This window comes from Phyllobates terribilis, unplaced genomic scaffold (genome assembly GCF_046119375.1).
Source record: "Phyllobates terribilis strain yellow unplaced genomic scaffold, ASM4611937v1 Scaffold_416__1_contigs__length_1633014, whole genome shotgun sequence".
In the NCBI taxonomy this organism is placed as follows: Eukaryota; Metazoa; Chordata; class Amphibia; order Anura; family Dendrobatidae; genus Phyllobates; species Phyllobates terribilis.
In genome coordinates, this window is record NW_027363176.1 from 1520800 (window position 1) to 1533593 (window position 12794).

A 12794-nucleotide genomic window follows, 5' to 3' on the forward strand; every position below is an offset into this window, starting at 1 on the left:
AATATAATTGACCTTTCAGTATATTGTTGCACACACACCATCTATTTAGCAAATGCCCTTGTTATCAACAGCAGCCTTTTAAACTCACCTGAGCTAACAGGTATGTGCGCTGGTTACTCTGCTGCGCTTAAAATTTCTTTTTTGGTTTGCTACAATGCCTTTTCTGAAACGTTGTCTCCCTCTGCTGGAACACTGACTTCTTTCATTTAATGCCTGCAGACTATAAAAGAGAACCCAACCCAAAAAGTTTGGTTGATTAGTCTGTGGCATTCTGTTAAACTGTTGCTTATGGCGGTCTCTGTGAGCTTCTCAGCGACATTCAGCCAGCCAGGTATCCTGCCTGCAGTAGATGGAATGTGGCAATGGAACGCTGGCTGCGCGTGTCATAATAGGCTCTGAGCCTTTATATACCTGTGCACAGCAGCAGCCACCTTCAGTCTGCTGCTGGACAGCCAGCAGCAGCAGCAGCAGCAGGAGAGGTATGTAATCAGGAGCCCTCCTGCTAAGGGTAGACAGCTGCTCGTTCCACCCCACCCCCCGCCTTAATTGGTTCTCCTCCCTTCCAACGGTGTTGAGGCGGGTGGGAACAGCAGGGGGTGAAGGTGCTGTGTTTAAAGAGGTGGAGTTATGCAGATCTAAAACGCGTGGATTGCAGCAGCAGCAAGCCGAAAAGTGCAGGCATGTAAGGGATCTAGAGGTTGACAACATGTCTTCTTAACGGGAGTCCAGGAGCTCATCTCCACAAATGGACTTTTCAGGATCCTTGGGTGGCTCCGTAGTTTGAAACCAATTCTGGTTATCGCTTCTCGGCCTTTTGGCTAAGATCAAGTGTAGTATCTGTTCTTATCAGTTTAATATCTGATATGTCCCCTATCTGGGGACCATATATTAAATGGATTTTTAGAACAGGGAGATGGAAAAAGAGCTTGCTCTGTCCACTCCACGCATTGACCTGGTATTGCAGTATCTCCAGGACCGGTGCACCCCTTCTTTAATGCAGTTTCTAAAATCAGAAAGAATTGAATTCAATGTTTTTTGTTCATTTTGCTTGTTTGTCGGATTTTGGGATGGACTCTTTGGCTTTGCTTTTCTTCTCCTCATTGGATTTTTCATGTTCAAAGTTGCAGAAGCCAGATTACAAGCTCATTTTGGTTCAACTTCAGCAACTGTGCATTGCATTGCCATGTAATGTGATGCAATGCTATCTTTCTAGCTCTCCCTTTTTACTTCCTTTTGGATAAACAGACATATTAGGCAAGCATTTTGGAGCTTTCACCTAAATAACTACAGGTGGTGAGATAAGCTGCACAATATAATTGACCTTTCAGTATATTGTTGCACACACACCATCTATTTAGCAAATGCCCTTGTTGTCAACAGCAGCCTTTTAAACTCACCTGAGCTAACAGGTATGTGCGCTGGTTACTCTGCTGCGCTTAAAATTTCTTTTTTGGTTTGCTACAATGCCTTTTCTGAAACGTTGTCTCCCTCTGCTGGAACACTGACTTCTTTCATTTAATGCCTGCAGACTATAAAAGAGAACCCAACCCAAAAAGTTTGGTTGATTAGTCTGTGGCATTCTGTTAAACTGTTGCTTATGGCGGTCTCTGTGAGCTTCTCAGCGACATTCAGCCAGCCAGGTATCCTGCCTGCAGTAGATGGAATGTGGCAATGGAACGCTGGCTGCGCGTGTCATAATAGGCTCTGAGCCTTTATATACCTGTGCACAGCAGCAGCCACCTTCAGTCTGCTGCTGGACAGCCAGCAGCAGCAGCAGCAGGAGAGGTATGTAATCAGGAGCCCTCCTGCTAAGGGTAGACAGCTGCTCGTTCCACCCCACCCCCCGCCTTAATTGGTTCTCCTCCCTTCCAACGGTGTTGAGGCGGGTGGGAACAGCAGGGGGTGAAGGTGCTGTGTTTAAAGAGGTGGAGTTATGCAGATCTAAAACGCGTGGATTGCAGCAGCAGCAAGCCGAAAAGTGCAGGCATGTAAGGGATCTAGAGGTTGACAACATGTCTTCTTAACGGGAGTCCAGGAGCTCATCTCCACAAATGGACTTTTCAGGATCCTTGGGTGGCTCCGTAGTTTGAAACCAATTCTGGTTATCGCTTCTCGGCCTTTTGGCTAAGATCAAGTGTAGTATCTGTTCTTATCAGTTTAATATCTGATACGTCCCCTATCTGGGGACCATATATTAAATGGATTTTTAGAACAGGGAGATGGAAAAAGAGCTTGCTCTGTCCACTCCACGCATTGACCTGCTATTGCAGTATCTCCAGGACCGGTGCACCCCTTCTTTAATGCAGTTTCTAAAATCAGAAAGAATTGAATTCAATGTTTTTTGTTCATTTTGCTTGTTTGTCGGATTTTGGGATGGACTCTTTGGCTTTGCTTTTCTTCTCCTCATTGGATTTTTCATGTTCAAAGTTGCAGAAGCCAGATTACAAGCTCATTTTGGTTCAACTTCAGCAACTGTGCATTGCATTGCCATGTAATGTGATGCAATGCTATCTTTCTAGCTCTCCCTTTTTACTTCCTTTTGGATAAACAGACATATTAGGCAAGCATTTTGGAGCTTTCACCTAAATAACTACAGGTGGTGAGATAAGCTGCACAATATAATTGACCTTTCAGTATATTGTTGCACACACACCATCTATTTAGCAAATGCCCTTGTTATCAACAGCAGCCTTTTAAACTCACCTGAGCTAACAGGTATGTGCGCTGGTTTCTCTGCTGCGCTTAAAATTTCTTTTTTGGTTTGCTACAATGCCTTTTCTGAAACGTTGTCTCCCTCTGCTGGAACACTGACTTCTTTCATTTAATGCCTGCAGACTATAAAAGAGAACCCAACCCAAAAAGTTTGGTTGATTAGTCTGTGGCATTCTGTTAAACTGTTGCTTATGGCGGTCTCTGTGAGCTTCTCAGCGACATTCAGCCAGCCAGGTATCCTGCCTGCAGTAGATGGAATGTGGCAATGGAACGCTGGCTGCGCGTGTCATAATAGGCTCTGAGCCTTTATATACCTGTGCACAGCAGCAGCCACCTTCAGTCTGCTGCTGGACAGCCAGCAGCAGCAGCAGCAGGAGAGGTATGTAATCAGGAGCCCTCCTGCTAAGGGTAGACAGCTGCTCGTTCCACCCCACCCCCCGCCTTAATTGGTTCTCCTCCCTTCCAACGGTGTTGAGGCGGGTGGGAACAGCAGGGGGTGAAGGTGCTGTGTTTAAAGAGGTGGAGTTATGCAGATCTAAAACGCGTGGATTGCAGCAGCAGCAAGCCGAAAAGTGCAGGCATGTAAGGGATCTAGAGGTTGACAACATGTCTTCTTAACGGGAGTCCAGGAGCTCATCTCCACAAATGGACTTTTCAGGATCCTTGGGTGGCTCCGTAGTTTGAAACCAATTCTGGTTATCGCTTCTCGGCCTTTTGGCTAAGATCAAGTGTAGTATCTGTTCTTATCAGTTTAATATCTGATACGTCCCCTATCTGGGGACCATATATTAAATGGATTTTTAGAACAGGGAGATGGAAAAAGAGCTTGCTCTGTCCACTCCACGCATTGACCTGGTATTGCAGTATCTCCAGGACCGGTGCACCCCTTCTTTAATGCAGTTTCTAAAATCAGAAAGAATTGAATTCAATGTTTTTTGTTCATTTTGCTTGTTTGTCGGATTTTGGGATGGACTCTTTGGCTTTGCTTTTCTTCTCCTCATTGGATTTTTCATGTTCAAAGTTGCAGAAGCCAGATTACAAGCTCATTTTGGTTCAACTTCAGCAACTGTGCATTGCATTGCCATGTAATGTGATGCAATGCTATCTTTCTAGCTCTCCCTTTTTACTTCCTTTTGGATAAACAGACATATTAGGCAAGCATTTTGGAGCTTTCACCTAAATAACTACAGGTGGTGAGATAAGCTGCACAATATAATTGACCTTTCAGTATATTGTTGCACACACACCATCTATTTAGCAAATGCCCTTGTTATCAACAGCAGCCTTTTAAACTCACCTGAGCTAACAGGTATGTGCGCTGGTTTCTCTGCTGCGCTTAAAATTTCTTTTTTGGTTTGCTACAATGCCTTTTCTGAAACGTTGTCTCCCTCTGCTGGAACACTGACTTCTTTCATTTAATGCCTGCAGACTATAAAAGAGAACCCAACCCAAAAAGTTTGGTTGATTAGTCTGTGGCATTCTGTTAAACTGTTGCTTATGGCGGTCTCTGTGAGCTTCTCAGCGACATTCAGCCAGCCAGGTATCCTGCCTGCAGTAGATGGAATGTGGCAATGGAACGCTGGCTGCGCGTGTCATAATAGGCTCTGAGCCTTTATATACCTGTGCACAGCAGCAGCCACCTTCAGTCTGCTGCTGGACAGCCAGCAGCAGCAGCAGCAGGAGAGGTATGTAATCAGGAGCCCTCCTGCTAAGGGTAGACAGCTGCTCGTTCCACCCCACCCCCCGCCTTAATTGGTTCTCCTCCCTTCCAACGGTGTTGAGGCGGGTGGGAACAGCAGGGGGTGAAGGTGCTGTGTTTAAAGAGGTGGAGTTATGCAGATCTAAAACGCGTGGATTGCAGCAGCAGCAAGCCGAAAAGTGCAGGCATGTAAGGGATCTAGAGGTTGACAACATGTCTTCTTAACGGGAGTCCAGGAGCTCATCTCCACAAATGGACTTTTCAGGATCCTTGGGTGGCTCCGTAGTTTGAAACCAATTCTGGTTATCGCTTCTCGGCCTTTTGGCTAAGATCAAGTGTAGTATCTGTTCTTATCAGTTTAATATCTGATACGTCCCCTATCTGGGGACCATATATCAAATGGATTTTTAGAACAGGGAGATGGAAAAAGAGCTTGCTCTGTCCACTCCACGCATTGACCTGGTATTGCAGTATCTCCAGGACCGGTGCACCCCTTCTTTAATGCAGTTTCTAAAATCAGAAAGAATTGAATTCAATGTTTTTTGTTCATTTTGCTTGTTTGTCGGATTTTGGGATGGACTCTTTGGCTTTGCTTTTCTTCTCCTCATTGGATTTTTCATGTTCAAAGTTGCAGAAGCCAGATTACAAGCTCATTTTGGTTCAACTTCAGCAACTGTGCATTGCATTGCCATGTAATGTGATGCAATGCTATCTTTCTAGCTCTCCCTTTTTACTTCCTTTTGGATAAACAGACATATTAGGCAAGCATTTTGGAGCTTTCACCTAAATAACTACAGGTGGTGAGATAAGCTGCACAATATAATTGACCTTTCAGTATATTGTTGCACACACACCATCTATTTAGCAAATGCCCTTGTTATCAACAGCAGCCTTTTAAACTCACCTGAGCTAACAGGTATGTGCGCTGGTTACTCTGCTGCGCTTAAAATTTCTTTTTTGGTTTGCTACAATGCCTTTTCTGAAACGTTGTCTCCCTCTGCTGGAACACTGACTTCTTTCATTTAATGCCTGCAGACTATAAAAGAGAACCCAACCCAAAAAGTTTGGTTGATTAGTCTGTGGCATTCTGTTAAACTGTTGCTTATGGCGGTCTCTGTGAGCTTCTCAGCGACATTCAGCCAGCCAGGTATCCTGCCTGCAGTAGATGGAATGTGGCAATGGAACGCTGGCTGCGCGTGTCATAATAGGCTCTGAGCCTTTATATACCTGTGCACAGCAGCAGCCACCTTCAGTCTGCTGCTGGACAGCCAGCAGCAGCAGCAGCAGGAGAGGTATGTAATCAGGAGCCCTCCTGCTAAGGGTAGACAGCTGCTCGTTCCACCCCACCCCCCGCCTTAATTGGTTCTCCTCCCTTCCAACGGTGTTGAGGCGGGTGGGAACAGCAGGGGGTGAAGGTGCTGTGTTTAAAGAGGTGGAGTTATGCAGATCTAAAACGCGTGGATTGCAGCAGCAGCAAGCCGAAAAGTGCAGGCATGTAAGGGATCTAGAGGTTGACAACATGTCTTCTTAACGGGAGTCCAGGAGCTCATCTCCACAAATGGACTTTTCAGGATCCTTGGGTGGCTCCGTAGTTTGAAACCAATTCTGGTTATCGCTTCTCGGCCTTTTGGCTAAGATCAAGTGTAGTATCTGTTCTTATCAGTTTAATATCTGATACGTCCCCTATCTGGGGACCATATATTAAATGGATTTTTAGAACAGTGAGATGGAAAAAGAGCTTGCTCTGTCCACTCCACGCATTGACCTGCTATTGCAGTATCTCCAGGACCGGTGCACCCCTTCTTTAATGCAGTTTCTAAAATCAGAAAGAATTGAATTCAATGTTTTTTGTTCATTTTGCTTGTTTGTCGGATTTTGGGATGGACTCTTTGGCTTTGCTTTTCTTCTCCTCATTGGAGTTTTCATGTTCAAAGTTGCAGAAGCCAGATTACAAGCTCATTTTGGTTCAACTTCAGCAACTGTGCATTGCATTGCCATGTAATGTGATGCAATGCTATCTTTCTAGCTCTCCCTTTTTACTTCCTTTTGGATAAACAGACATATTAGGCAAGCATTTTGGAGCTTTCACCTAAATAACTACAGGTGGTGAGATAAGCTGCACAATATAATTGACCTTTCAGTATATTGTTGCACACACACCATCTATTTAGCAAATGCCCTTGTTATCAACAGCAGCCTTTTAAACTCACCTGAGCTAACAGGTATGTGCGCTGGTTACTCTGCTGCGCTTAAAATTTCTTTTTTGGTTTGCTACAATGCCTTTTCTGAAACGTTGTCTCCCTCTGCTGGAACACTGACTTCTTTCATTTAATGCCTGCAGACTATAAAAGAGAACCCAACCCAAAAAGTTTGGTTGATTAGTCTGTGGCATTCTGTTAAACTGTTGCTTATGGCGGTCTCTGTGAGCTTCTCAGCGACATTCAGCCAGCCAGGTATCCTGCCTGCAGTAGATGGAATGTGGCAATGGAACGCTGGCTGCGCGTGTCATAATAGGCTCTGAGCCTTTATATACCTGTGCACAGCAGCAGCCACCTTCAGTCTGCTGCTGGACAGCCAGCAGCAGCAGCAGCAGGAGAGGTATGTAATCAGGAGCCCTCCTGCTAAGGGTAGACAGCTGCTCGTTCCACCCCACCCCCCGCCTTAATTGGTTCTCATCCCTTCCAACGGTGTTGAGGCGGGTGGGAACAGCAGGGGGTGAAGGTGCTGTGTTTAAAGAGGTGGAGTTATGCAGATCTAAAACGCGTGGATTGCAGCAGCAGCAAGCCGAAAAGTGCAGGCATGTAAGGGATCTAGAGGTTGACAACATGTCTTCTTAACGGGAGTCCAGGAGCTCATCTCCACAAATGGACTTTTCAGGATCCTTGGGTGGCTCCGTAGTTTGAAACCAATTCTGGTTATCGCTTCTCGGCCTTTTGGCTAAGATCAAGTGTAGTATCTGTTCTTATCAGTTTAATATCTGATACGTCCCCTATCTGGGGACCATATATTAAATGGATTTTTAGAACAGGGAGATGGAAAAAGAGCTTGCTCTGTCCACTCCACGCATTGACCTGGTATTGCAGTATCTCCAGGACCGGTGCACCCCTTCTTTAATGCAGTTTCTAAAATCATAAAGAATTGAATTCAATGTTTTTTGTTCATTTTGCTTGTTTGTCGGATTTTGGGATGGACTCTTTGGCTTTGCTTTTCTTCTCCTCATTGGATTTTTCATGTTCAAAGTTGCAGAAGCCAGATTACAAGCTCATTTTGGTTCAACTTCAGCAACTGTGCATTGCATTGCCATGTAATGTGATGCAATGCTATCTTTCTAGCTCTCCCTTTTTACTTCCTTTTGGATAAACAGACATATTAGGCAAGCATTTTGGAGCTTTCACCTAAATAACTACAGGTGGTGAGATAAGCTGCACAATATAATTGACCTTTCAGTATATTGTTGCACACACACCATCTATTTAGCAAATGCCCTTGTTATCAACAGCAGCCTTTTAAACTCACCTGAGCTAACAGGTATGTGCGCTGGTTACTCTGCTGCGCTTAAAATTTCTTTTTTGGTTTGCTACAATGCCTTTTCTGAAACGTTGTCTCCCTCTGCTGGAACACTGACTTCTTTCATTTAATGCCTGCAGACTATAAAAGAGAACCCAACCCAAAAAGTTTGGTTGATTAGTCTGTGGCATTCTGTTAAACTGTTGCTTATGGCGGTCTCTGTGAGCTTCTCAGCGACATTCAGCCAGCCAGGTATCCTGCCTGCAGTAGATGGAATGTGGCAATGGAACGCTGGCTGCGCGTGTCATAATAGGCTCTGAGCCTTTATATACCTGTGCACAGCAGCAGCCACCTTCAGTCTGCTGCTGGACAGCCAGCAGCAGCAGCAGCAGGAGAGGTATGTAATCAGGAGCCCTCCTGCTAAGGGTAGACAGCTGCTCGTTCCACCCCACCCCCCGCCTTAATTGGTTCTCCTCCCTTCCAACGGTGTTGAGGCGGGTGGGAACAGCAGGGGGTGAAGGTGCTGTGTTTAAAGAGGTGGAGTTATGCAGATCTAAAACGCGTGGATTGCAGCAGCAGCAAGCCGAAAAGTGCAGGCATGTAAGGGATCTAGAGGTTGACAACATGTCTTCTTAACGGGAGTCCAGGAGCTCATCTCCACAAATGGACTTTTCAGGATCCTTGGGTGGCTCCGTAGTTTGAAACCAATTCTGGTTATCGCTTCTCGGCCTTTTGGCTAAGATCAAGTGTAGTATCTGTTCTTATCAGTTTAATATCTGATACGTCCCCTATCTGGGGACCATATATTAAATGGATTTTTAGAACAGGGAGATGGAAAAAGAGCTTGCTCTGTCCACTCCACGCATTGACCTGGTATTGCAGTATCTCCAGGACCGGTGCACCCCTTCTTTAATGCAGTTTCTAAAATCATAAAGAATTGAATTCAATGTTTTTTGTTCATTTTGCTTGTTTGTCGGATTTTGGGATGGACTCTTTGGCTTTGCTTTTCTTCTCCTCATTGGATTTTTCATGTTCAAAGTTGCAGAAGCCAGATTACAAGCTCATTTTGGTTCAACTTCAGCAACTGTGCATTGCATTGCCATGTAATGTGATGCAATGCTATCTTTCTAGCTCTCCCTTTTTACTTCCTTTTGGATAAACAGACATATTAGGCAAGCATTTTGGAGCTTTCACCTAAATAACTACAGGTGGTGAGATAAGCTGCACAATATAATTGACCTTTCAGTATATTGTTGCACACACACCATCTATTTAGCAAATGCCCTTGTTATCAACAGCAGCCTTTTAAACTCACCTGAGCTAACAGGTATGTGCGCTGGTTACTCTGCTGCGCTTAAAATTTCTTTTTTGGTTTGCTACAATGCCTTTTCTGAAACGTTGTCTCCCTCTGCTGGAACACTGACTTCTTTCATTTAATGCCTGCAGACTATAAAAGAGAACCCAACCCAAAAAGTTTGGTTGATTAGTCTGTGGCATTCTGTTAAACTGTTGCTTATGGCGGTCTCTGTGAGCTTCTCAGCGACATTCAGCCAGCCAGGTATCCTGCCTGCAGTAGATGGAATGTGGCAATGGAACGCTGGCTGCGCGTGTCATAATAGGCTCTGAGCCTTTATATACCTGTGCACAGCAGCAGCCACCTTCAGTCTGCTGCTGGACAGCCAGCAGCAGCAGCAGCAGGAGAGGTATGTAATCAGGAGCCCTCCTGCTAAGGGTAGACAGCTGCTCGTTCCACCCCACCCCCCGCCTTAATTGGTTCTCCTCCCTTCCAACGGTGTTGAGGCGGGTGGGAACAGCAGGGGGTGAAGGTGCTGTGTTTAAAGAGGTGGAGTTATGCAGATCTAAAACGCGTGGATTGCAGCAGCAGCAAGCCGAAAAGTGCAGGCATGTAAGGGATCTAGAGGTTGACAACATGTCTTCTTAACGGGAGTCCAGGAGCTCATCTCCACAAATGGACTTTTCAGGATCCTTGGGTGGCTCCGTAGTTTGAAACCAATTCTGGTTATCGCTTCTCGGCCTTTTGGCTAAGATCAAGTGTAGTATCTGTTCTTATCAGTTTAATATCTGATACGTCCCCTATCTGGGGACCATATATTAAATGGATTTTTAGAACAGGGAGATGGAAAAAGAGCTTGCTCTGTCCACTCCACGCATTGACCTGGTATTGCAGTATCTCCAGGACCGGTGCACCCCTTCTTTAATGCAGTTTCTAAAATCAGAAAGAATTGAATTCAATGTTTTTTGTTCATTTTGCTTGTTTGTCGGATTTTGGGATGGACTCTTTGGCTTTGCTTTTCTTCTCCTCATTGGATTTTTCATGTTCAAAGTTGCAGAAGCCAGATTACAAGCTCATTTTGGTTCAACTTCAGCAACTGTGCATTGCATTGCCATGTAATGTGATGCAATGCTATCTTTCTAGCTCTCCCTTTTTACTTCCTTTTGGATAAACAGACATATTAGGCAAGCATTTTGGAGCTTTCACCTAAATAACTACAGGTGGTGAGATAAGCTGCACAATATAATTGACCTTTCAGTATATTGTTGCACACACACCATCTATTTAGCAAATGCCCTTGTTATCAACAGCAGCCTTTTAAACTCACCTGAGCTAACAGGTATGTGCGCTGGTTACTCTGCTGCGCTTAAAATTTCTTTTTTGGTTTGCTACAATGCCTTTTCTGAAACGTTGTCTCCCTCTGCTGGAACACTGACTTCTTTCATTTAATGCCTGCAGACTATAAAAGAGAACCCAACCCAAAAAGTTTGGTTGATTAGTCTGTGGCATTCTGTTAAACTGTTGCTTATGGCGGTCTCTGTGAGCTTCTCAGCGACATTCAGCCAGCCAGGTATCCTGCCTGCAGTAGATGGAATGTGGCAATGGAACGCTGGCTGCGCGTGTCATAATAGGCTCTGAGCCTTTATATACCTGTGCACAGCAGCAGCCACCTTCAGTCTGCTGCTGGACAGCCAGCAGCAGCAGCAGCAGGAGAGGTATGTAATCAGGAGCCCTCCTGCTAAGGGTAGACAGCTGCTCGTTCCACCCCACCCCCCGCCTTAATTGGTTCTCCTCCCTTCCAACGGTGTTGAGGCGGGTGGGAACAGCAGGGGGTGAAGGTGCTGTGTTTAAAGAGGTGGAGTTATGCAGATCTAAAACGCGTGGATTGCAGCAGCAGCAAGCCGAAAAGTGCAGGCATGTAAGGGATCTAGAGGTTGACAACATGTCTTCTTAACGGGAGTCCAGGAGCTCATCTCCACAAATGGACTTTTCAGGATCCTTGGGTGGCTCCGTAGTTTGAAACCAATTCTGGTTATCGCTTCTCGGCCTTTTGGCTAAGATCAAGTGTAGTATCTGTTCTTATCAGTTTAATATCTGATACGTCCCCTATCTGGGGACCATATATTAAATGGATTTTTAGAACAGGGAGATGGAAAAAGAGCTTGCTCTGTCCACTCCACGCATTGACCTGGTATTGCAGTATCTCCAGGACCGGTGCACCCCTTCTTTAATGCAGTTTCTAAAATCAGAAAGAATTGAATTCAATGTTTTTTGTTCATTTTGCTTGTTTGTCGGATTTTGGGATGGACTCTTTGGCTTTGCTTTTCTTCTCCTCATTGGATTTTTCATGTTCAAAGTTGCAGAAGCCAGATTACAAGCTCATTTTGGTTCAACTTCAGCAACTGTGCATTGCATTGCCATGTAATGTGATGCAATGCTATCTTTCTAGCTCTCCCTTTTTACTTCCTTTTGGATAAACAGACATATTAGGCAAGCATTTTGGAGCTTTCACCTAAATAACTACAGGTGGTGAGATAAGCTGCACAATATAATTGACCTTTCAGTATATTGTTGCACACACACCATCTATTTAGCAAATGCCCTTGTTATCAACAGCAGCCTTTTAAACTCACCTGAGCTAACAGGTATGTGCGCTGGTTACTCTGCTGCGCTTAAAATTTCTTTTTTGGTTTGCTACAATGCCTTTTCTGAAACGTTGTCTCCCTCTGCTGGAACACTGACTTCTTTCATTTAATGCCTGCAGACTATAAAAGAGAACCCAACCCAAAAAGTTTGGTTGATTAGTCTGTGGCATTCTGTTAAACTGTTGCTTATGGCGGTCTCTGTGAGCTTCTCAGCGACATTCAGCCAGCCAGGTATCCTGCCTGCAGTAGATGGAATGTGGCAATGGAACGCTGGCTGCGCGTGTCATAATAGGCTCTGAGCCTTTATATACCTGTGCACAGCAGCAGCCACCTTCAGTCTGCTGCTGGACAGCCAGCAGCAGCAGCAGCAGGAGAGGTATGTAATCAGGAGCCCTCCTGCTAAGGGTAGACAGCTGCTCGTTCCACCCCACCCCCCGCCTTAATTGGTTCTCCTCCCTTCCAACGGTGTTGAGGCGGGTGGGAACAGCAGGGGGTGAAGGTGCTGTGTTTAAAGAGGTGGAGTTATGCAGATCTAAAACGCGTGGATTGCAGCAGCAGCAAGCCGAAAAGTGCAGGCATGTAAGGGATCTAGAGGTTGACAACATGTCTTCTTAACGGGAGTCCAGGAGCTCATCTCCACAAATGGACTTTTCAGGATCCTTGGGTGGCTCCGTAGTTTGAAACCAATTCTGGTTATCGCTTCTCGGCCTTTTGGCTAAGATCAAGTGTAGTATCTGTTCTTATCAGTTTAATATCTGATACGTCCCCTATCTGGGGACCATATATTAAATGGATTTTTAGAACAGGGAGATGGAAAAAGAGCTTGCTCTGTCCACTCCACGCATTGACCTGGTATTGCAGTATCTCCAGGACCGGTGCACCCCTTCTTTAATGCAGTTTCTAAAATCAGAAAGAATTGAATTCAATGTTTTTTGTT

General features: G+C 45.1%; 10 non-coding genes across 10 annotated transcripts; all 10 read left to right on the forward strand.

Moving 5' to 3' along the window:
- Positions 1 to 798: 798 nt before the first annotated feature.
- On the forward strand, positions 799 to 989 carry LOC141227420 (U2 spliceosomal RNA). Its single transcript, XR_012294415.1, has one exon. It is a non-coding gene; the product is annotated as a U2 spliceosomal RNA (small nuclear RNA).
- Positions 990 to 2104: 1115 nt separating this feature from the next.
- LOC141227085 (U2 spliceosomal RNA) lies at positions 2105 to 2295 on the forward strand. Its single transcript, XR_012294194.1, has one exon. It is a non-coding gene; the product is annotated as a U2 spliceosomal RNA (small nuclear RNA).
- A 1115-nt stretch (positions 2296 to 3410) lies between these two features.
- LOC141226874 (U2 spliceosomal RNA) lies at positions 3411 to 3601 on the forward strand. The gene has a single exon (XR_012293991.1). It is a non-coding gene; the product is annotated as a U2 spliceosomal RNA (small nuclear RNA).
- A 1115-nt stretch (positions 3602 to 4716) lies between these two features.
- Positions 4717 to 4907, forward strand: LOC141226970 (U2 spliceosomal RNA). The gene has a single exon (XR_012294083.1). It is a non-coding gene; the product is annotated as a U2 spliceosomal RNA (small nuclear RNA).
- A 1115-nt stretch (positions 4908 to 6022) lies between these two features.
- On the forward strand, positions 6023 to 6213 carry LOC141227107 (U2 spliceosomal RNA). The gene has a single exon (XR_012294215.1). It is a non-coding gene; the product is annotated as a U2 spliceosomal RNA (small nuclear RNA).
- Positions 6214 to 7328: 1115 nt separating this feature from the next.
- LOC141226875 (U2 spliceosomal RNA) lies at positions 7329 to 7519 on the forward strand. The gene has a single exon (XR_012293992.1). It is a non-coding gene; the product is annotated as a U2 spliceosomal RNA (small nuclear RNA).
- Positions 7520 to 8634: 1115 nt separating this feature from the next.
- LOC141226876 (U2 spliceosomal RNA) lies at positions 8635 to 8825 on the forward strand. The gene has a single exon (XR_012293993.1). It is a non-coding gene; the product is annotated as a U2 spliceosomal RNA (small nuclear RNA).
- A 1115-nt stretch (positions 8826 to 9940) lies between these two features.
- Positions 9941 to 10131, forward strand: LOC141226877 (U2 spliceosomal RNA). Its single transcript, XR_012293994.1, has one exon. It is a non-coding gene; the product is annotated as a U2 spliceosomal RNA (small nuclear RNA).
- Positions 10132 to 11246: 1115 nt separating this feature from the next.
- On the forward strand, positions 11247 to 11437 carry LOC141226878 (U2 spliceosomal RNA). Its single transcript, XR_012293995.1, has one exon. It is a non-coding gene; the product is annotated as a U2 spliceosomal RNA (small nuclear RNA).
- A 1115-nt stretch (positions 11438 to 12552) lies between these two features.
- On the forward strand, positions 12553 to 12743 carry LOC141226879 (U2 spliceosomal RNA). The gene has a single exon (XR_012293996.1). It is a non-coding gene; the product is annotated as a U2 spliceosomal RNA (small nuclear RNA).
- Positions 12744 to 12794: the final 51 nt, after the last annotated feature.